Source organism: Cryptomeria japonica, unplaced genomic scaffold (assembly GCF_030272615.1).
Source record: "Cryptomeria japonica unplaced genomic scaffold, Sugi_1.0 HiC_scaffold_26, whole genome shotgun sequence".
Lineage (NCBI taxonomy): Eukaryota > Viridiplantae > Streptophyta > Pinopsida > Cupressales > Cupressaceae > Cryptomeria > Cryptomeria japonica.
The window spans coordinates 432,501-455,000 of NW_026728848.1; the positions used below are offsets into that span (position 1 = coordinate 432,501).

Here is a 22,500-nt window from a genome sequence, read left to right on the forward strand (position 1 = left end):
TCGGGGTGCGAGGCGAGGGATGGGGCGGGAAGGCCCCAACGGCTAGACGGAAGAGGCTTCAGGGCCACCTCGGAATGGTCCAAGCATCGGACGCGCTTGGGGCGACTGCCAGTGCCAACCCCTTATCCCGCGATGCGTCCGATACACAGATGGTTCCAAGGCGGCCGAGGAGCCTCACCGCATAGCAATCGGGGGTGCGAGGCGAGGGATGGGGCGGGAAGGCCCCAACGGCTAGACGGAAGAGGCTTCAGGGCCGCCTAGGAATGGTCCAAGCATCGGACACGCTTGGGGCGACTACCAGTGACAGCCCCCTATCCCGCGATGCGTCCGATACGAAGATGGTTCCAAGGCGGCCGAGGAGCCTCACCGCATAGCAATCGGGGTGCGAGGTGGGGGATGCGGCGAGATGGCCCCAACGGCTAGACGGAAGAGGCCACAGGGCCGCGTCGGAATAGTCCAAGCATCGGACGCGCTTGGGGCGACTACCAGTGACAACCCCTTATCCCGCGATGCGTCCGATACGAAGATAGTTCCAAGGCGGCCGAGGAGCCTCACCGCATAGCAATCGGGGTGCGAGGTGGGGGATGCGGCGAGATGGCCCCAACGGCTAGACGGAAGAGGCTGCAGGGCCGCCTCGGAATAGTCCAAGCATCGGACGCGCTTGGGGCCACTACCAGTGACAACCCCTTATCCCGCGATGCGTCCGATACGAAGATAGTTCCAAGGCGGCCGAAGAGCCTCACCGCATAGCAATCGGGGTGCGAGGTGGGGGATGCGGCGAGATGGCCCCAACGGCTAGACGGAAGAGGCCACAGGGCCGCCTCGGAATAGTCCAAGCATCGGACGCGCTTGGGGCGACTACCAGTGACAACCCCTTATCCCGCGATGCGTCCGATACGAAGATAGTTCCCAGGCGGCCGAGGAGCCTCACCGCATAGCAATCGGGGTGCGAGGCGAGGGATGCGGCGAGATGGCCCCAAAGGCTAGACGGAAGAGGCTGCAGGGCTGCCTCGGAATAGTCCAAGCATCGGACGCGCTTGGGGCGACTACCACTGCCAACCCCTTATCCCGCGATGCGTCCGATACACAGATAGTTCCGAGGCGGCCGAGGAGGTGGGGGATGCGGCGAGATGGCCCCAACGGCTAGACGGAAGAGGCTGCAGGGCCGCCTCGGAATAGTCCAAGCATCGGACGCGCTTGGGGCGACTACCAGTGACAACCCCTTATCCCGCGATGCGTCCGATACACAGATAGTTCCGAGGCGGCCAAGGAGCCTCACCGCATAGCAATCGTGGTGCGAGGTGGGGGATGCGGCGAGATGGCCCCAACGGCTAGACGGAAGAGGCTGCAGGGCCGCCTCGGAATGGTCCAAGCATCGGATGCGCTTGGGGCGACTACCACTGCCAACCCCTTATCCCGCGATGCGTCCGATACACAGATAGTTCCAAGGCGGCCGAGGAGCCTCACAGCATAGCAATCAGGGTGCGAGGCGAGGGATGCGGCGAGAAAGCCCCAACGGCTAGAGGGAAGAGGCTTCAGGTCCGCCTCGGAATGGTCCAAGCATCGGACGCGCTTGGGGCGACTACCAGTGACAACCCCTTATCCCGCGACGCGTCCGATACACAGATAGTTCCAAGGCGGCCGAGGAGCCTCACCGCATAGCAATCGGGGTGCGAGGCGAGGGATGCGGCGAGAAGGACCCAACGGCTACACGGAAGAGGCTTCGGGGCCGCCTCGGAATGGTCCAAGCATCGGACGCGCTTGGGGCGACTACCAGTGACAACCCCTTATCCCGCGACGCGTCCGATACACAGATAGTTCCGAGGCGGCCGAGGAGCCTCACCGCATAGCAATCGGGGTGCGAGGCGAGGGATGCGGCGAGAAGGACCCAACGGCTAGACGGAAGAGGCTTCGGGGCCGCCTCGGAATGGTCCAAGCATCGGACGCGCTTGGGGCGACTACCAGTGACAACCCCTTATCCCGCGACGCGTCCGATACACAGATAGTTCCAAGGCGGCCGAGGAGCCTCACCGCATAGCAATCGGGGTGCGAGGCGAGGGATGCGGCGAGAAGGACCCAACGGCTAGACGGAAGAGGCTTCGGGTCCGCCTCGGAATGGTCCAAGCATCGGACGCGCTTGGGGCGACTACCAGTGACAACCCCTTATCCCGCGACGCGTCCGATACACAGATAGTTCCAAGGCGGCCGAGGAGCCTCACCGCATAGCAATCGGGGTGCGAGGCGAGGGATGCGGCGAGAAGGACCCAACGGCTAGACGGAAGAGGCTTCGGGTCCGCCTCGGAATGGTCCAAGCATCGGACGCGCTTGGGGCGACTACCAGTGACAACCCCTTATCCCGCGACGCGTCCGATACACAGATAGTTCCAAGGCGGCCGAGGAGCCTCACCGCATAGCAATCGGGGTGCGAGGCGAGGGATGCGGCGAGAAGGACCCAACGGCTAGACGGAAGAGGCTTCGGGTCCGCCTCGGAATGGTCCAAGCATCGGACGCGCTTGGGGCGACTACCAGTGACAACCCCTTATCCCGCGACGCGTCCGATACACAGATAGTTCCGAGGCGGCCGAGGAGCCTCACCGCATAGCAATCGGGGTGCGAGGCGAAGGATGCGGCGAGAAGGACCCAACGGCTAGACGGAAGAGGCTTCGGGTCCGCCTCGGAATGGTCCAAGCATCGGACGCGCTTGGGGCGACTACCAGTGACAACCCCTTATCCCGCGACGCGTCCGATACACAGATAGTTCCAAGGCGGCCGAGGAGCCTCACCGCATAGCAATCGGGGTGCGAGGCGAGGGATGCGGCGAGAAGGACCCAACGGCTAGACGGAAGAGGCTTCAGGGCCGCCTCGGAATGGTCCAAGCATCGAACGCGCTTGGGGCGACTACCAGTGACAACCCCTTATCCCGCGACGCGTCCGATACACAGATAGTTCCGAGGCGGCCGAGGAGCCTCACCGCATAGCAATCGGGGTGCGAGGCGAGGGATGCGGCGAGAAGGACCCAACGGCTAGACGGAAGAGGCTTCAGGGCCGCCTCGGAATGGTCCAAGCATCGGACGCGCTTGGGGCGACTACCAGTGACAACCCCTTATCCCGCGACGCGTCCGATACACAGATAGTTCCGAGGCGGCCGAGGAGCCTCACCGCATAGCAATCGGGGTGCGAGGCGAGGGATGCGGCGAGAAGGACCCAACGGCTAGACGGAAGAGGCTTCAGGGCCGCCTCGGAATGGTCCAAGCATCGGACGCGCTTGGGGCGACTACCAATGACAACCCCTTATCCCGCGACGCGTCCGATACACAGATAGTTCCGAGGCGGCCGAGGAGCCTCACCGCATAGCAATCGGGGTGCGAGGCGAGGGATGCGGCGAGAAGGACCCAACGGCTAGACGGAAGAGGCTTCAGGGCCGCCTCGGAATGGTCCAAGCATCGGACGCGCTTGGGGCGACTACCAGTGACAACCCCTTATCCCGCGACGCGTCCGATACACAGATAGTTCCGAGGCGGCCGAGGAGCCTCACCGCATAGCAATCGGGGTGCGAGGCGAGGGATGCGGCGAGAAGGACCCAACGGCTAGACGGAAGAGGCTTCAGGGCCGCCTCGGAATGGTCCAAGCATCGGACGCGCTTGGGGCGACTACCAGTGACAACCCCTTATCCCGCGACGCGTCCGATACACAGATAGTTCCGAGGCGGCCGAGGAGCCTCACCGCATAGCAATCGGGGTGCGAGGCGAGGGATGCGGCGAGAAGGACCCAACGGCTAGACGGAAGAGGCTTCAGGGCCGCCTCGGAATGGTCCAAGCATCGGACGCGCTTGGGGCGACTACCGTTGCCAACCCCTTATCCCGCGATGCGTCTGATACACAGATAGTTCCGAGGCGGCCGAGGAGCCTCACCGCATAGCAATCGGGTTGCGAGGCAGATTATTGGGAAGGGAACCCCCTGGGATGCGGCTCAAGCAGTGCCCAAAGGGACTGGAATGCGGAATCACATCGAGAGACCCAAATGCTATACGAGGGCTCAAATCGAATTATCGATTTGGCCACGACATGGACGCATCGGAACGACTACCTTTGCCGAACCACTCGCAATTGCATCCATACCGAAACCAATAGACATTTCCGTTAGAGCCCTCGCATAGCATTCGGGAATCTCGCATGCCCCTCTAAATCGACCAATGCTGGCGCTCAATGAAAATCCGAGCGCTACCACCGTTCGAGCGCCAGCATTGGTCGAGTTAGAGGGGCACGGGGGAGAATGCTCCAGTCAACACCTCCCCTATATAAGTTATTTGTCCGATTCTCGCACAACCGTAGTCTGCCTCGTCGAATCAAACAACGGTCCCAGATTCCGACTTCCGTTCCGTAGAGACCCAAAAGCTAGATGGAGGCTCGCAAGAAAGAGAGTCGGCGCATAGCAATCGGGTTTCTCGAACGTTTAGGGACCGAGCTCACTTGCGGATAGGGCAAAATCCGCCAAGCAACCCAAGAGCTAGACGGGGGCTCGAATCGAATCGCCTAGGCGGCCACAACAACGACGTGTTGGATCGACTACCAGTGCCAAACCATTCAGCAAGACTAGTCTGTGTCGAGGCCGGATAGAGATTCTCAGAGAGCGCCCGCATAGCATTTAGGAGACCTGCCGCGTCCCTCACACTCGACAAATGGTGGTGCACGTTTATAAATCCGAGCGATCCCAACCCTTTCAAGCACCAACATCGGTCGAGATAGAGGGGCACGGAGGGGGCTGCGTGAGACAACACAGTCCCCTATATAAGTTATTTGTCCGATTCTCACACATCCGAAGAATGGTCATCAAATCGGACAACAGCCCAAACTTCCGACTTCCGTCCCAGAAAGCCCAAGAGCTATCTAAAACGTTCATGGCCGGAACTCGATCGCGGCTATACCAGTCCGCCAAGCAACCCAAAAGCTAGACTGGAGCTCTAGTCGAATCACCTCTGTGGCCATTGCAAGGACGTGTTGGAGCGACTACCATTGCCGAACCATTCCGCAGGTCGAGTCCATACCAAGGCCGCATAGAGATTCACGATGAGCTCCTGCATAGCAATCAGGAGACTTGCCGTGTCCATCACAATCGATAAATCCTGGTGCAAGATTTTTGCATCCGAGCGCTCCAACCAGTCGAGCACCAGCATCAATCGACATAAACGGGCACGGGGGGAGGATGCTCGAGAACACTACCTCCCCTATATAAGTTATTTGTCCGATTCTCAAGCAGCCGAAGTCTGGTCATCGAATCGGGTCAAAGACCACAACTTCCGACTTTACCCACAATGCAAGTCATCGAATCGAACATCGGCCCCCGAGTCGGACTCCATGCGTATGTCAGGTCATCGGACCCAAATTCCGCCTTCCTGCGCATGGCGGGCCATCAATATCAACTCGGTCATCGGACCCAAACTCCGCCTTTTTGCGTATGGCACGCCTTCAAATCGGTCATCGGACCCAAATTCCGCCTTCCTGTGCATGGCGGGCCATCAACATCAACTCGGTCATCGGACCCAAATTCCGCCTTTCTGCGCATGGCACGCCATCAACTCGGTCATCGGACCCAAATTCCGCCTTCCTGCGCATGGCAGGTCATCGGACACAAATTCAGACCTCGCCAATATGCCTACGTATCGAATCGGTCATCGGACCCAACTTCCGACTTCATCCATACTGTAGGGTCTTTGAGGTTGGCGCGGTGCGCTCAACCCAGGGAGTCGACCCATCGAAGCATACACCTCCCCTATATAAGCTATTTGTCCGATTCCCACACCTGTGTAGTTTGCACCTCTGACCAGGACATCGACCCCAACTTCCGAACTCGACTGCAACGACGGCACCAGCGCCTTGGTGCGCACCTTGCGACGCACAGTCCCAACATTCGCCTTCCTGCACATGGCAGGTCATCGGACCCAAATTCCGACCTCGCGAGTATGCCTACATATCGAATCGGTCATCGGACCCAACTTCCGACTTCATCCATACCGTAGGGTCTTTGAGGTTGGCGCGGTGCGCTCAACCCGGGGAGTCGACCCAACGAAGCATACACCTCCCCTATATAAGCTATTTGTCCGATTCCCACACCTGTGTAGTTTGCACCTCCGATCAAGACATCGACCCCAACTTCCGAACTCGCCTCCAACGACCGAACCAGCGCCTTGGTGCGCACCTTGCAACGCACAGTGCCAACATTCGCCTTCCTGCACGTGGCAGGTCATCGGACCCAAATTCCGACCTCGCGAGTATGCCTACATATCGAATCGGTCATCGGACCCAACTTCCGACTTCATCCATACCGTAGGGTCTTTGAGGTTGGCGCGGTGCGCTCAACCCGGGGAGTCGACCCAACGAAGCATACACCTCCCCTATATAAGCTATTTGTCCGATTCCCACACCTGTGTAGCTTGCACCTCCGATCAGGACATCGACCCCAACTTCCGAACTCGACTAAAAAGACCGCACCAGCGCCTTGGTGTGCACCTTGCAACGCACAGTGCCAACATTCGCCTTCCTGCACATGGCAGGTCATCGGACCCAAATTCCGACCTCATGAGCATACCTACTAATCGAATCGGTCATCGGACCCAACTTCCGACTTCATCCATACCGTAGGGTCTTTGAGGTTGGCGCGGTGCGCTCAACCTGGGGAGTCGACCCATCGAAGCATACACCTCCCCTATATAAGCTATTTGTCCGATTCCGACACCTGTGTAGTTTGCACCTCCGCTCAGGACATCGACCCCAACTTCCGAACTCGCCTGCAACGACCGAACCAGCGCCTTGGTGCGCACCAAAAGTGCGCACTTTTGGAGGGCACTTTTGTGCGCTCCAAAGGTGCGCACTTTTGGAGGGCACTTTTCTGCGCTCCAAAGGTGCGCACTTTTGGAGGGCACTTTTTGGAGGGCACTTTTCTGCGCTCCAAAGGTGCGCACTTTTGGAGGGCACTTTTTGGAGGGCACTTTTCTGCGCTCCAAAGGTGCGCACTTTTGGAGGGCACTTTTTGGAGGGCACTTTTCTGCGCTCCAAAGGTGCGCACTTTTGGAGGGCACTTTTTGGAGGACACTTTTCTGCGCTCCAAAGGTGCGCACTTTTGGAGGGCACTTTTTGGAGGGCACTTTTCTGCGCTCCAAAGGTGCGCACTTTTGGAGGGCACTTTTTGGAGGGCACTTTTCTGCGCTCCAAAGGTGCGCACTTTTGGAGGGCACTTTTTGGAGGGCACTTTTCTGCGCTCCAAAGGTGCGCACTTTTGGAGGGCACTTTTTGGAGGGCACTTTTCTGCGCTCCAAAGGTGCGCACTTTTGGAGGGCACTTTTTGGAGGGCACTTTTCTGCGCTCCAAAGGTGCGCACTTTTGGAGGGCACTTTTGTGCACTCCAAAGGTGTGCACTTTTGGAGGGCACTTTTCCTGTGCTCCAAAGGTGCACACCTAGGTGAGCACCTTCGACCACACCTTGTAGCACACCAAACTCTGACTTTCGACTTCATCCGCAATGCAGGGTCTTTGAGGTTGGCGCAATGCGCACAACCAGGGGAGTCGACCCATCAAACCCAACACCTCCCCTATATAAGCTATTTGTCTGATTCTCATACATGCGTAGCCTGCAGGAGCAATTAGGACATCGACCCCAACTTTCGGCTTCTAAACGAAAACAAGGTCTTTGAGGTTGGTGTAATGCGAACAACTAGGGGAGTCAACCCATCAAACCCAACACCTCCCCTATATAAGCTATTTGTCTGATTCTCATACATGTGTAGTCTACAGGAGCAATTAGGACATCGACCCCAACTTTTGACTTCTTAACGAAAACAAGGTCTTTGAGGTTGACGTAATGCGCACAACCAGGGGAGTCGACCCATCAAACCCAACACCTCCCCTATATAAGCTATTTGTCCGATTCTCATACATGTGTAGCCTGCAGGAGCCATTAGGACATTGACCCCAACTTTTGACTTCTTAACGAAAACAAGGTCTTTGAGGTTGGCGTAATGCGCACAACCAAGGGAGTTGACCCATCAAACCCAACACCTCCCCTATATAAGCTATTTGTCTGATTCTCATACATGTGTAGCCTGCAACAACGATTAGGACATCCACCCCAACTTCTGAATTCGTCTGCGTTGACCGCACCAAAGGTGCACGCCTTGGTGCTCACCAAAATCCGACTTCCGACTTCTTCTGCTATGCGGGGTCTTTGAGGTTGGCGCAGTGCGCACAACCAGGGGAGTCAACCCACCGAATGCAACACCTCCCCTATATAAGCTATTTGTCTGATTCTCATACATGCGTAGACTGCAGCAATGATTAGGACATCCACCCCAACTTTTGACTTCTTAAACAAGACAGGGTCTTTGAAGTTGGTGCAGTGCACACAACCAGGGGAGTCGACCCATCAAACGCAACACCTCCCCTATATAAAGCTATTTGTCCGATTCTCATACGTGTAGTCTGCAGCAGCGATTAGGACATCGACCCCAACTTCCGAATTCGTTTGCATTGACCGCACCAAAGGTGCACGCCTTGGTGTGCACCCTGGAGTGCACTTTGGTGCTCACCTCGGTGCACACTTTGGTGTGCACCTCGGTGTGCACCAAAGGTGCGCACCTTGGAGCGCACCAAAGGTGTACACTTTGGAGCGCACCACATAGGGTCTTTGAGAGGTTGGCGCAGTGCGCACACCAAGGTGGGTGTTGAGGTGCGTGCCGAGGTGGGTGGGTGCTAGGGTGCGCTCCATGGTGGGTGCCAGGGTGGGTGCGTGCTAGGGTGGATTCCAAAGAGGGTCATAGGGTGGGTGCCAAGGTGGGTTGGTGATATAGTGGGTTCAAAGGTGGGTACTAGGGTGGGTTCCAAGGTGGGTCACAAGTTGGGTGCCAGGATGCGTGGGTGTTAGGTTGGGTGCCAAGGTGGGCTCCTGCGTGGGTGGGTGCTAGGGTGGGTTTCAAGGTGGACGCGAGGGCGGGTGCCAAGGTGGGTAACAAGTTGGGTGTTAGGATGGGTGAGTGCTAGAGTGGGTGCCAAGGTGGGTGGGTGCTAAGGTGGATGCCAAGGTGGTTCACAGGGTGGGTGGGTTCTAGGGTGAGTTCCAAGGTGGGTCACAGGTTCAGTGCTAGGGTGGGTGTCAAGGCGGGTGTCGAGGTGCCTGGGTGCTAGGGTGTGGATGCCAATGTGGGTCATAGGGTGGGTACTAGGGTGGGCTGCAATGTGGGTGCCAAGGTGGGTAACATGCTCGGTGGGTTCTAAATTGGGTGCCAGGGTGGGTGTGCACCCACCTTGCCCGAGGTGGGTGCCAAGGTGCCAGTGTGGGTGGGTGCTAAGGTGGATGCCAAGGTGGGTGAGAAGGTGGGTGATAGGTTGAGTGGTAGGATGGGTGGGTGCCAAGATGGGTCACAGGGTGGGTGCAAGGGTGGGTAGGTGCTAGGGTTGGTGTCAGGGTGGGTGGGTGCTAGGTTGGGTTCCAAGGTGGGTGCGAGGGTGAGTGTCAAGGTGGGTCACAGGTTAGGTGCTAGGATGGGTGAGTGCTAGGGTGCAAAGGTGCCAGGGTGGGTGCTAGGATGGGTCGATGCTAGGGTGAGTGGCAAGGTGGGTCCACAAGTGTCAAGGTGGGTGCCGAGGTGGGTGCCAAGTCGGCGACTGCTATGGTGGATGCCAAGGTGGGTCACGGGGTGGGTGCCAAGTTGCTAGGTTGGGTTCCAAGGTGGGTGCCAACGTGGGTGCTAGGGTGCGTGGGTTAAAGGGTGTGTCACAACGTGGGTGCCAGGATGGGTGCGCACCCACACTGGCCAAGACGGGTGCGGGTGCAAGGTTGGGTTCCAAGCCCGGTCACAGGCTGGGTGCTAGGATGGGTGGGTGCCAAGGTGGGCACCAGGGTGGGTGCACCCACCCTGGCCAAGGTGGGTCACGGGGTGGGTCCTAGGGTGGGTAACGGGGTGGGTACTAAGGTGCGTGCCAAGGTGGGTCATAGGGTGGGTGCCAAGGTGGGCACCAGGGTGGGTGTGCACCAACCCTAGCCAGGGTAGGTCACGGGGTGGTTGTCGGGGTGGGCGTCAAGGAGCCAAGGTGGGTGGCAAGTAGCCAAGTTGCGTGCCAAGGTGGGTGTCGGGGTGGGTGCCAAGGATCCAAGGTGGGTGCCAAGGAACCAAGGTGGGTGTCTGGGTGGGTGCCGAGGTGGGAGCCAGGGTGGGTCCCAAGGTGAGTGCAAAGGTGGGTGCCAGGGTCAAGGTGAGTGCCAATGTGGGTTCCAAGGTGCCAGGGTCAGGGTGAGTGCCAATGTGGGTTCAAAGGTGCTAAGTTGGGTGCGAGGTTGGGTGCGAGGGTGGGTGGGTGCCAAGGTGTGCTAGGTGGAAGCCCGGGTGGGTCGGCATCCCATGGGTGTCGAGTTGGGTGCCTGATGGGTGCTTCTTGTCAAGTTTTAGTCGTCGGGACTCATTTCGAGCCTTAGAGGTCGTTTCTTGTCCGGTTGCCCTGTCTTCGACCTGGGAACCCAATTTTGGTCCTCGGGTCCCATTTTTTTTTGTCTCGCATCCCACTTTTGGCCTGTGGCCTTTTCGGGGTCGATTCTCGTTTTGGGCATCAGAGCATGTTTCTTCTCCTAAAACCCAATATTTGTTTATTAAGTCTCGGAACACATTTTTGTTCTCGTGGACCCATCATGGGTCTTGGAACGCATTTGTGGTCCTTGGGTCCCATTTTGCATCCCGAAACTTGTGTTTTGGTGCTTGATCCCTATTTTGGGTGCCCACCTTGCACCAAGTGCGCACCCGGGGCAAACCGAGCGCCTTGGTGCACCGGGGCAAGATCGAGCGTGCACCCGAGGCGCCCCGAACATGCACCAAGGTGCACTCGGCCCACATGTGAGCGCAGGTCGTTGCGCCCGAGGTGGTGTGTGGGCACCGCGTTGCAGACGGGACACTGCACGCACACGACGCCCCCTCCAGGTGCACGCACGTAGGCCGGGCCGGGTGCACACCCGACGCCCTAGCAAGGTGCGCGCACCCGGGCAGGGCTCACACTTGGCGAACGGGGCGCACTTCGCGAGGGAGGGTGTGCACCTCGACGGGGGTGGGTGGCCGGGGTGGATTCGCACGTGGGTCGCGGTTTGCTAAGTACACACTGCGACAAGCTCATAACGGGTGCGATCATACCAGCGTTAGTGCACCGGATCCCATCAGAACTCCGCAGTTAAGCGCGCTTGGGCCGGAGTAGTACTGGGATGGGTGACCTCCCGGGAAGTCCCGGTGTTGCACCCTTTTTTAGTTTTTCGCCGGGCGTCGCAATGCTATTTGAATAAACCTTTTGCCCGTTTGCGTTCTCGTCGGGGCCGGGCCGGGCCGGGGTGCGCTGCCCGCACTACCGCGCGCGCGGGGGCGACACCGAGCGCGCACCCGAGGCGCCCCGAGCACACAGGCCACGGTGCAACCCGGGCGTTGTGCGCGCACCCCGGTGCGCCCGAGGTGCTGCGCGCGCACCCAGGTGAAATCGGTGTGCACCTCGGCCAGTGCGCGCTCGGTCGAGTCGCGCACGTTGGCCAAGGTGCACGGTGATGTTTCTTACTCTAAGGTTCCGCACCAGACGCCCGGGACAGGTGAGCGAAGCTGGGCGGGGCCGGGTGCGCGGCCGGGGCAGGTGCACGCAGCTGGAGAGAGCTTTGGAGCACACTTCGGAGCGCACCAATGATGCGCTCCATTCAAAAGTTTCCTGAAAAGGCAAAAAAAGTTGAGATTATAGAATTTCCCACTTGAGAGATTGTAAAAAAAAAAAATTTAAAATGAAGGAAACGCGGGTGCCAAGGTGTGCGCAGCCCAGCCAAGGTGTGCGCACCAAGGCGCCCACCCTGGCGAAGGTGCACGCAAGGTGCGCACCCGAGGCAAACCGGACAATTAACCCAACTTTCGACTTCGCGCGCACCTTGGAGCGCACTTCGGAGCGCTCCTTGGTGCGCACCAATCTTGGGCACCTCGGAGTGCACCATGGCGCCCACCAAGGTGCGCACCCGGGGCAAACCGAGCTCCGACTTCGTGCGCACCTTGGAGCGCACGAAAGGTGCGCACCATGGCGCCCACCAAGGTGCGCAGCCCAGCCAAGGCGTGCGCATCAAGGTGCGCACCCTGGCGAAGGTGCGCACCCGGGGCAAACCGAGCTCCGACTTCGTGCGCACCTTGGAGCGCACAAAAGGTGCGCAACCCAGCCAAGGTGTGCGCACCCCGGTCAAACCGAGCTCCGAATCGTGCGCACCAGAGGTGCACGCCATCGTGCGCACCTTGGAGCACACTTCGGAGCCCTCCTTGGTGCGCGCCGATGTTGCGCACCTCGGAGCGCACCCGGGGAAAACAATGCAATTAACCCGACTTTCGACTTCGTGGGCACCTCGGAGCGCTCTCGGGTTCGCACCTCGGAGCACACCGAGGTGCGCACCTTTGATGCGCTGCCTTCACCAATTTCCAGAAAAGACAAGAAAACATTGAGAAGGTGTGCGCACCGAGGTGCCCACCCTGGCGAAGGTGCACGCGAGGTGCGCACCCGGGGCAAACCGGGCTCCGACTTCGTGCACGCCGCACCTTGGAGCACACTTCGGAGCGCTCCTTGGTGCGCACCAGGGCGCGCAACCCAGCCGAGGTGCCCACCCCGGCGAAGGTGCACGCGAGGTGCGCACCCGGGGCAAACCGGGCTCCGACTTCGTGCACGCCATGGTGCCCACCGCGGCGAAGGTGCACGCGAGGTGCGCACCCGGGGCAAACCGGGCTCCGACTTCGTGCACGCCGCACCTTGGAGCACACTTCGGAGCGCTCCTTGGTGCGCACCATGGTGCCCACCAGGGCGCGCAACCCCGCCGAAGGTGCACGCGAGGTGCGCACCCGGGGCAAACCGGGCTCCGACTTCGTGCACGCCGCACCTTGGAGCACACTTCGGAGCGCTCCTTGGTGCGCACCATGGTGCCCACCAGGGCGCGCAACCCCGCCGAAGGTGCACGCGAGGTGCGCACCCGGGGCAAACCGGGCTCCGACTTCGTGCACGCCATGGTGCGCACCGCGGCGAAGGTGCGCACCCGGGGCAAACCGGGCTCCGACTTCGTGCACGCCGCACCTTGGAGCACACTTCGGAGCGCTCCTTGGTGCGCACCAGGGCGCGCAACCCAGCCGAGGTGCCCACCCCGGCGAAGGTGCACGCGAGGTGCGTACCCGGGGCAAACCGGGCTCCGACTTCGTGCACGCCGCACCTTGGAGCACACTTCGGAGCGCTCCTTGGTGCGCACCATGGTGCCCACCAGGCCGCGCAACCCAGCCAAGGTGTGCGCACCAAGGTGCACGCGAGGTGCGCACCCGGGGCAAACCGGGGTCCGACTTCGTGCACGCCGCACCTTGGAGCACACATCGGGGCGCTCCCGGGTTCGCACCGGCGTTGCGCACCGTGGTGGGCACCTCGGAGCACACCAAGGTGGGCAGCGAGGTGCGCACCTTTGATGCGATGCCTTCACTAATTTCCATAAAAGGCAAAAAAAAAACGAGATTTTAAAATTTCCGTTTTGAAAGATAGTGAGAAAAAGGGAATGCTGGTGCCATCTTGAGCCCGCCCTGGTGCGCAGCCCAGCCAAGGTGTGCGCACCAAGGTGCCCACCCTGGCGAAGGTGCGCGCCCGGGCAATTAACCCAACTTCCAACTTCGCGCGCGCCAGGGTGGGAGCGCACCCAACAACCGGGCCTGGGAAGAGCCAATGCGAGAAACCCCACCAAACGCTCTGACAAAAAAAGAGGGGGCGCTCCAGTAACCCCGCTTCGGAGCGCACCCTGGGCAAACCCAGCCAAGGTGCCCACCCCGGCCAAGGTGCAGGCGAGGTGCGCACCCGGGGCAAACCGGGCTCCGACAACGTGCACGCCGCACCTTGGAGCACACTTCGTAGCGCTCCCGGGTGCGCACCTCAGAGCACACCAAGGTGGGCAGCGAGGTGCGCACCTTTGATGCGCTGCCTTCACTAATTTCCAGAAAAGGCAAAAAAAAAAGGAGATTTTAAAATTTCCGTTTTGAAAGATAGTGAAAAAAACGGAACGCGCGTGCCATCTTGAGCCCGCCCTGGTGCGCAGCCCAGGTAAGGTGCCCACCCTGGCAAAGGTGCGCACCCGGGCAATTAACCCTACTTCCGACTTCGTGCGCGCCAGGGTGGCAACCGGGCCTCGGAAGAGCCAATGCGAGAAACCCCACCAAACGCTCCGACAAAAAAAGAGGCGGCGCTCCAATAACCCCGCTTCGGAGCGCAGCCGGGGCAAACCCAGCCAAGGTGCCCACCCCGACGAAGGTGCACGCGAGGTGCGCACCCGGGGCAAACCGGGCTCCGACAACGTGCACGCAGCACCTTGGAGCACACTTCGAAGCACTCCCGGGTGCCCACCGGCGTTGCGCACCGTGGTGGGCAGCGAGGTGCGCACCTTTGATGCGCTGCCTTCACTAATTTCCAGAAAAAGGCAAAAAAAATGAGATTTTAAAATTTCCGTTTTGAAAGATAGTGAAAAAAAAGGAACGCGGGTGCCATCTTGAGCCCGCCCTGGTGCGCAGCCCAGGCAAGGCATGCGCACCAAGGTGCCCACCCGAGGTGCACACCCGGGGCAAACCGGGCTCCGACTTCGTGCAGGCCGCACCTTGGAGCACACTTCGGAGCGCTCCTTGGTGCGCACCATGGTGCCCACCAGGGCGCGCAACCCAGCCAAGGTCTGCACACCAAGGTGCCCACCCCGGCGAAGGTGCACGCGAGGTGCGCACCCGGGGCAAACCGGGCTCCGACTTCGTGCACGCCATGGTGCCCACCGCGGCGAAGGTGCACGCGAGGTGCGCACCCGGGGCAAACCGGGCTCCGACTTCGTGCACGCCGCACCTTGGAGCACACTTCGGAGCGCTCCTTGGTGCGCACCATGGTGCCCACCAGGGCGCGCAACCCAGCCAAGGTGTGCGCACCAAGGTGCACGCGAGGTGCGCACCCGGGGCAAACCGGGGTCCGACTTCGTGCACGCCGCACCTTGGAGCACACATCGGAGCGCTCCCAGGTTCGCACCAGCGTTGCGCACCTTTGATGCGCTGCCTTCACTAATTTCCAGAAAAGGCAAAAAAAAACGATATTTTAAAATTTCCGTTCTGAAAGATAGTGAAAAAAACGGAACGCGGGTGCCATCTTGAGCCCTTCCTGGTGCGCAGCCCAGGCAAGTTGTGCGCACCAAGGTGCCCACCCTGGCGGAGGTGCGCGCCCGGGGCAAACCGGGCTCCGACTTCGTGCACTGCATGGTGCCCACCAAGGCGCGCAACCCAGCCAAGGTGCCCACCGCAGCGAAGGTGCACGCGAGGTGCACACCCGGGGCAAACCGGGCTCCGACTTCGTGCACGCCGCACCTTGGAGCACACTTCAGAGCGCTCCTTGGTGCGCACCAGGGCGCGCAACCCAGCCGAGGTGCCCACCCCGGCGAAGGTGCACGCGAGGTGCGCACCCGGGGCAAACCGGGCTCCGACTTCGTGCACGCCATGGTGCCCACCGCGGCGAAGGTGCGCACCCGGGGCAAACCGGGCTCCGACTTCGTGCACGCCGCACCTTGGAGCACACTTCGGAGCGCTCCTTGGTGCGCACCATGGTGCCCACCAGGCCGCGCAACCCAGCCAAGGTGTGCGCACCAAGGTGCACGCGAGGTGCGCACCCGGGGCAAACCGGGGTCCGACTTCGTGCACGCCGCACCTTGGAGCACACATCGGGGCGCTCCCGGGTTCGCACCGGCGTTGCGCACCGTGGTGGGCACCTCGGAGCACACCAAGGTGGGCAGCGAGGTGCGCACCTTTGATGCGATGCCTTCACTAATTTCCATAAAAGGCAAAAAAAAAACGAGATTTTAAAATTTCCGTTTTGAAAGATAGTGAGAAAAAGGGAATGCTGGTGCCATCTTGAGCCCGCCCTGGTGCGCAGCCCAGCCAAGGTTTGCGCACCAAGGTGCCCACCCTGGCGAAGGTGCGCGCCCGGGCAATTAACCCAACTTCCAACTTCGCGCGCGCCAGGGTGGGAGCGCACCCAACAACCGGGCCTGGGAAGAGCCAATGCGAGAAACCCCACCAAACTCTCTGACAAAAAAAGAGGGGGCGCTCCAGTAACCCCGCTTCGGAGCGCACCCTGGGCAAACCCAGCCAAGGTGCCCACCCCGGCCAAGGTGCAGGCGAGGTGCGCACCCGGGGCAAACCGGGCTCCGACAACGTGCACGCCGCACCTTGGAGCACACTTCGTAGCGCTCCCGGGTGCGCACCTCAGAGCACACCAAGGTGGGCAGCGAGGTGCGCACCTTTGATGCGCTGCCTTCACTAATTTCCAGAAAAGGCAAAAAAAAAAGGAGATTTTAAAATTTCCGTTTTGAAAGATAGTGAAAAAAACGGAACGCGCGTGCCATCTTGAGCCCGCCCTGGTGCGCAGCCCAGGTAAGGTGCCACCCTGGCAAAGGTGCGCACCCGGGCAATTAACCCTACTTCCGACTTCGTGCGCGCCAGGGTGGCAACCGGGCCTCGGAAGAGCCAATGCGAGAAACCCCACCAAACGCTCCGACAAAAAAAGAGGCGGCGCTCCAATAACCCCGCTTCGGAGCGCAGCCGGGGCAAACCAAGCCAAGGTGCCCACCCCGACGAAGGTGCACGCGAGGTGCGCACCCGGGGCAAACCGGGCTCCGACAACGTGCACGCAGCACCTTGGAGCACACTTCGAAGCACTCCCGGGTGCCCACCGGCGTTGCGCACCGTGGTGGGCAGCGAGGTGCGCACCTTTGATGCGCTGCCTTCACTAATTTCCAGAAAAAGGCAAAAAAAAATGAGATTTTAAAATTTCCGTTTTGAAAGATAGTGAAAAAAAAGGAACGCGGGTGCCATCTTGAGCCCGCCCTGGTGCGCAGCCCAGGCAAGGCATGCGCACCAAGGTGCCCACCCGAGGTGCACACCCGGGGCAAACCGGGCTCCGACTTCGTGCAGGCCGCACCTTGGAGCACACTTCGGAGCGCTCCTTGGTGCGCACCATGGTGCCCACCAGGGCGCACCCGGGGCAAACCGGGCTCCGACTTCGTGCACGCCGCACCTTGGAGCACACATCGGAGCGCTCCCAGGTTCGCACCAGCGTTGCGCACCTTTGATGCGCTGCCTTCACTAATTTCCAGAAAAGGCAAAAAAAAACGATATTTTAAAATTTCCGTTCTGAAAGATAGTGAAAAAAACGGAACGCGGGTGCCATCTTGAGCCCTTCCTGGTGCGCAGCCCAGGCAAGTTGTGCGCACCAAGGTGCCCACCCTGGCGGAGGTGCGCGCCCGGGGCAAACCGGGCTCCGACTTCGTGCACTGCATGGTGCCCACCAAGGCGCGCAACCCAGCCAAGGTGCCCACCGCAGCGAAGGTGCACGCGAGGTGCGCACCCGAGGTGCACACCCGGGGCAAACCGGGCTCCGACTTCGTGCACGCCGCACCTTGGAGCACACTTCAGAGCGCTCCTTGGTACGCACCAGGGCGCGCAACCCAGCCAAGGTGCTCACCCCGGCGAAGGTGCACGCGAGGTGCGCACCCGGGGCAAACCGGGCTCGGACTTCGTGCACGCCGCACCTTGGAGCACACATCGGAGCGCTCCCGGGTTCGCACCAGCATTGCGCACCTTTGATGCGCTGCCTTCACTAATTTCCAGAAAAGGCAAAAAAAAGAAAAAAATGAGATTTTAAAATTTCCGTTTTGAAAGATAGTGAAAAAAACGGAACGCGGGTGCCATCTTGAGCCCGCCCTGGTGTGCAGCCCAGGCAAGTTGTGCGCACCAAGGCACCCACCCTGGCCAAGGTGGGTCACGGGGTGGGTCCTAGGGTGGGTAACGGGGTGGGTACTAAGGTGCGTGCCAAGGTGGGTCATAGGGTGGGTGCCAAGGTGGGCACCAGGGTGGGTGTGCACCAACCCTAGCCAGGGTAGGTCACGGGGTGGTTGTCGGGGTGGGCGTCAAGGAGCCAAGGTGGGTGGCAAGTAGCCAAGTTGCGTGCCAAGGTGGGTGTCGGGGTGGGTGCCAAGGATCCAAGGTGGGTGCCAAGGAACCAAGGTGGGTGTCTGGGTGGGTGCCGAGGTGGGAGCCAGGGTGGGTCCCAAGGTGAGTGCAAAGGTGGGTGCCAGGGTCAAGGTGAGTGCCAATGTGGGTTCCAAGGTGCCAGGGTCAGGGTGAGTGCCAATGTGGGTTCAAAGGTGCTAAGTTGGGTGCGAGGTTGGGTGCGAGGGTGGGTGGGTGCCAAGGTGTGCTAGGTGGAAGCCCGGGTGGGTCGGCATCCCATGGGTGTCGAGTTGGGTGCCTGATGGGTGCTTCTTGTCAAGTTTTAGTCGTCGGGACTCATTTCGAGCCTTAGAGGTCGTTTCTTGTCCGGTTGCCCTGTCTTCGACCTGGGAACCCAATTTTGGTCCTCGGGTCCCATTTTTTTTTGTCTCGCATCCCACTTTTGGCCTGTGGCCTTTTCGGGGTCGATTCTCGTTTTGGGCATCAGAGCATGTTTCTTCTCCTAAAACCCAATATTTGTTTATTAAGTCTCGGAACACATTTTTGTTCTCGTGGACCCATCATGGGTCTTGGAACGCATTTGTGGTCCTTGGGTCCCATTTTGCATCCCGAAACTTGTGTTTTGGTGCTTGATCCCTATTTTGGGTGCCCACCTTGCACCAAGTGCGCACCCGGGGCAAACCGAGCGCCTTGGTGCACCGGGGCAAGATCGAGCGTGCACCCGAGGCGCCCCGAACATGCACCAAGGTGCACTCGGCCCACATGTGAGCGCAGGTCGTTGCGCCCGAGGTGGTGTGTGGGCACCGCGTTGCAGACGGGACACTGCACGCACACGACGCCCCCTCCAGGTGCACGCACGTAGGCCGGGCCGGGTGCACACCCGACGCCCTAGCAAGGTGCGCGCACCCGGGCAGGGCTCACACTTGGCGAACGGGGCGCACTTCGCGAGGGAGGGTGTGCACCTCGACGGGGGTGGGTGGCCGGGGTGGATTCGCACGTGGGTCGCGGTTTGCTAAGTACACACTGCGACAAGCTCATAACGGGTGCGATCATACCAGCGTTAGTGCACCGGATCCCATCAGAACTCCGCAGTTAAGCACGCTTGGGCCGGAGTAGTACTGGGATGGGTGACCTCCCGGGAAGTCCCGGTGTTGCACCCTTTTTTAGTTTTTCGCCGGGCGTCGCAATGCTATTTGAATAAACCTTTTGCCCGTTTGCGTTCTCGTCGGGGCCGGGCCGGGCCGGGGTGCGCTGCCCGCACTACCGCGCGCGCGGGGGCGACACCGAGCGCGCACCCGAGGCGCCCCGAGCACACAGGCCACGGTGCAACCCGGGCGTTGTGCGCGCACCCCGGTGCGCCCGAGGTGCTGCGCGCGCACCCAGGTGAAATCGGTGTGCACCTCGGCCAGTGCGCGCTCGGTCGAGTCGCGCACGTTGGCCAAGGTGCACGGTGATGTTTCTTACTCTAAGGTTCCGCACCAGACGCCCGGGACAGGTGAGCGAAGCTGGGCGGGGCCGGGTGCGCGGCCGGGGCAGGTGCACGCAGCTGGAGAGAGCTTTGGAGCACACTTCGGAGCGCACCAATGATGCGCTCCATTCAAAAGTTTCCTGAAAAGGCAAAAAAAGTTGAGATTATAGAATTTCCCACTTGAGAGATTGTAAAAAAAAAAAATTTAAAATGAAGGAAACGCGGGTGCCAAGGTGTGCGCAGCCCAGCCAAGGTGTGCGCACCAAGGCGCCCACCCTGGCGAAGGTGCACGCAAGGTGCGCACCCGAGGCAAACCGGACAATTAACCCAACTTTCGACTTCGCGCGCACCTTGGAGCGCACTTCGGAGCGCTCCTTGGTGCGCACCAATCTTGGGCACCTCGGAGTGCACCATGGCGCCCACCAAGGTGCGCACCCGGGGCAAACCGAGCTCCGACTTCGTGCGCACCTTGGAGCGCACGAAAGGTGCGCACCATGGCGCCCACCAAGGTGCGCAGCCCAGCCAAGGCGTGCGCATCAAGGTGCGCACCCTGGCGAAGGTGCGCACCCGGGGCAAACCGAGCTCCGACTTCGTGCGCACCTTGGAGCGCACAAAAGGTGCGCAACCCAGCCAAGGTGTGCGCACCCCGGTCAAATCGAGCTCCGAATCGTGCGCACCAGAGGTGCACGCCATCGTGCGCACCTTGGAGCACACTTCGGAGCCCTCCTTGGTGCGCGCCGATGTTGCGCACCTCGGAGCGCACCCGGGGAAAACAATGCAATTAACCCGACTTTCGACTTCGTGGGCACCTCGGAGCGCTCTCGGGTTCGCACCTCGGAGCACACCGAGGTGCGCACCTTTGATGCGCTGCCTTCACCAATTTCCAGAAAAGGCAAGAAAACATTGAGAAGGTGTGCGCACCGAGGTGCCCACCCTGGCGAAGGTGCACGCGAGGTGCGCACCCGGGGCAAACCGGGCTCCGACTTCGTGCACGCCGCACCTTGGAGCACACTTCGGAGCGCTCCTTGGTGCGCACCAGGGCGCGCAACCCAGCCGAGGTGCCCACCCCGGCGAAGGTGCACGCGAGGTGCGCACCCGGGGCAAACCGGGCTCCGACTTCGTGCACGCCATGGTGCCCACCGCGGCGAAGGTGCACGCGAGGTGCGCACCCGGGGCAAACCGGGCTCCGACTTCGTGCACGCCGCACCTTGGAGCACACTTCGGAGCGCTCCTTGGTGCGCACCATGGTGCCCACCAGGGCGCGCAACCCCGCCGAAGGTGCACGCGAGGTGCGCACCCGGGGCAAACCGGGCTCCGACTTCGTGCACGCCGCACCTTGGAGCACACTTCGGAGCGCTCCTTGGTGCGCACCATGGTGCCCACCAGGGCGCGCAACCCCGCCGAAGGTGCACGCGAGGTGCGCACCCGGGGCAAACCGGGCTCCGACTTCGTGCACGCCATGGTGCGCACCGCGGCGAAGGTGCGCACCCGGGGCAAACCGGGCTCCGACTTCGTGCACGCCGCACCTTGGAGCACACTTCGGAGCGCTCCTTGGTGCGCACCAGGGCGCGCAACCCAGCCGAGGTGCCCACCCCGGCGAAGGTGCACGCGAGGTGCGTACCCGGGGCAAACCGGGCTCCGACTTCGTGCACGCCGCACCTTGGAGCACACTTCGGAGCGCTCCTTGGTGCGCACCATGGTGCCCACCAGGCCGCGCAACCCAGCCAAGGTGTGCGCACCAAGGTGCACGCGAGGTGCGCACCCGGGGCAAACCGGGGTCCGACTTCGTGCACGCCGCACCTTGGAGCACACATCGGGGCGCTCCCGGGTTCACACCGGCGTTGCGCACCGTGGTGGGCACCTCGGAGCACACCAAGGTGGGCAGCGAGGTGCGCACCTTTGATGCGATGCCTTCACTAATTTCCATAAAAGGCAAAAAAAAAACGAGATTTTAAAATTTCCGTTTTGAAAGATAGTGAGAAAAAGGGAATGCTGGTGCCATCTTGAGCCCGCCCTGGTGCGCAGCCCAGCCAAGGTGTGCGCACCAAGGTGCCCACCCTGGCGAAGGTGCGCGCCCGGGCAATTAACCCAACTTCCAACTTCGCGCGCGCCAGGGTGGGAGCGCACCCAACAACCGGGCCTGGGAAGAGCCAATGCGAGAAACCCCACCAAACGCTCTGACAAAAAAAGAGGGGGCGCTCCAGTAACCCCGCTTCGGAGCGCACCCTGGGCAAACCCAGCCAAGGTGCCCACCCCGGCCAAGGTGCAGGCGAGGTGCGCACCCGGGGCAAACCGGGCTCCGACAACGTGCACGCCGCACCTTGGAGCACACTTCGTAGCGCTCCCGGGTGCGCACCTCAGAGCACACCAAGGTGGGCAGCGAGGTGCGCACCTTTGATGCGCTGCCTTCACTAATTTCCAGAAAAGGCAAAAAAAAAAGGAGATTTTAAAATTTCCGTTTTGAAAGATAGTGAAAAAAACGGAACGCGCGTGCCATCTTGAGCCCGCCCTGGTGCGCAGCCCAGGTAAGGTGCCCACCCTGGCAAAGGTGCGCACCCGGGCAATTAACCCTACTTCCGACTTCGTGCGCGCCAGGGTGGCAACCGGGCCTCGGAAGAGCCAATGCGAGAAACCCCACCAAACGCTCCGACAAAAAAAGAGGCGGCGCTCCAATAACCCCGCTTCGGAGCGCAGCCGGGGCAAACCCAGCCAAGGTGCCCACCCCGACGAAGGTGCACGCGAGGTGCGCACCCGGGGCAAACCGGGCTCCGACAACGTGCACGCAGCACCTTGGAGCACACTTCGAAGCACTCCCGGGTGCCCACCGGCGTTGCGCACCGTGGTGGGCAGCGAGGTGCGCACCTTTGATGCGCTGCCTTCACTAATTTCCAGAAAAAGGCAAACAAAAATGAGATTTTAAAATTTCCGTTTTGAAAGATAGTGAAAAAAAAGGAACGCGGGTGCCATCTTGAGCCCGCCCTGGTGCGCAGCCCAGGCAAGG

At 60.9% G+C, this 22,500-nt stretch overlaps 2 non-coding genes across 2 annotated transcripts; both read left to right on the forward strand.

Moving 5' to 3' along the window:
* The first annotated feature begins 11,150 nt into the window (after window positions 1–11,150).
* LOC131861510 (5S ribosomal RNA) lies at window positions 11,151–11,269 on the forward strand. The gene has a single exon (XR_009360583.1). It is a non-coding gene; the product is annotated as a 5S ribosomal RNA (ribosomal RNA).
* Window positions 11,270–19,072: 7,803 nt separating this feature from the next.
* LOC131861359 (5S ribosomal RNA) lies at window positions 19,073–19,191 on the forward strand. Its single transcript, XR_009360433.1, has one exon. It is a non-coding gene; the product is annotated as a 5S ribosomal RNA (ribosomal RNA).
* Window positions 19,192–22,500: the final 3,309 nt, after the last annotated feature.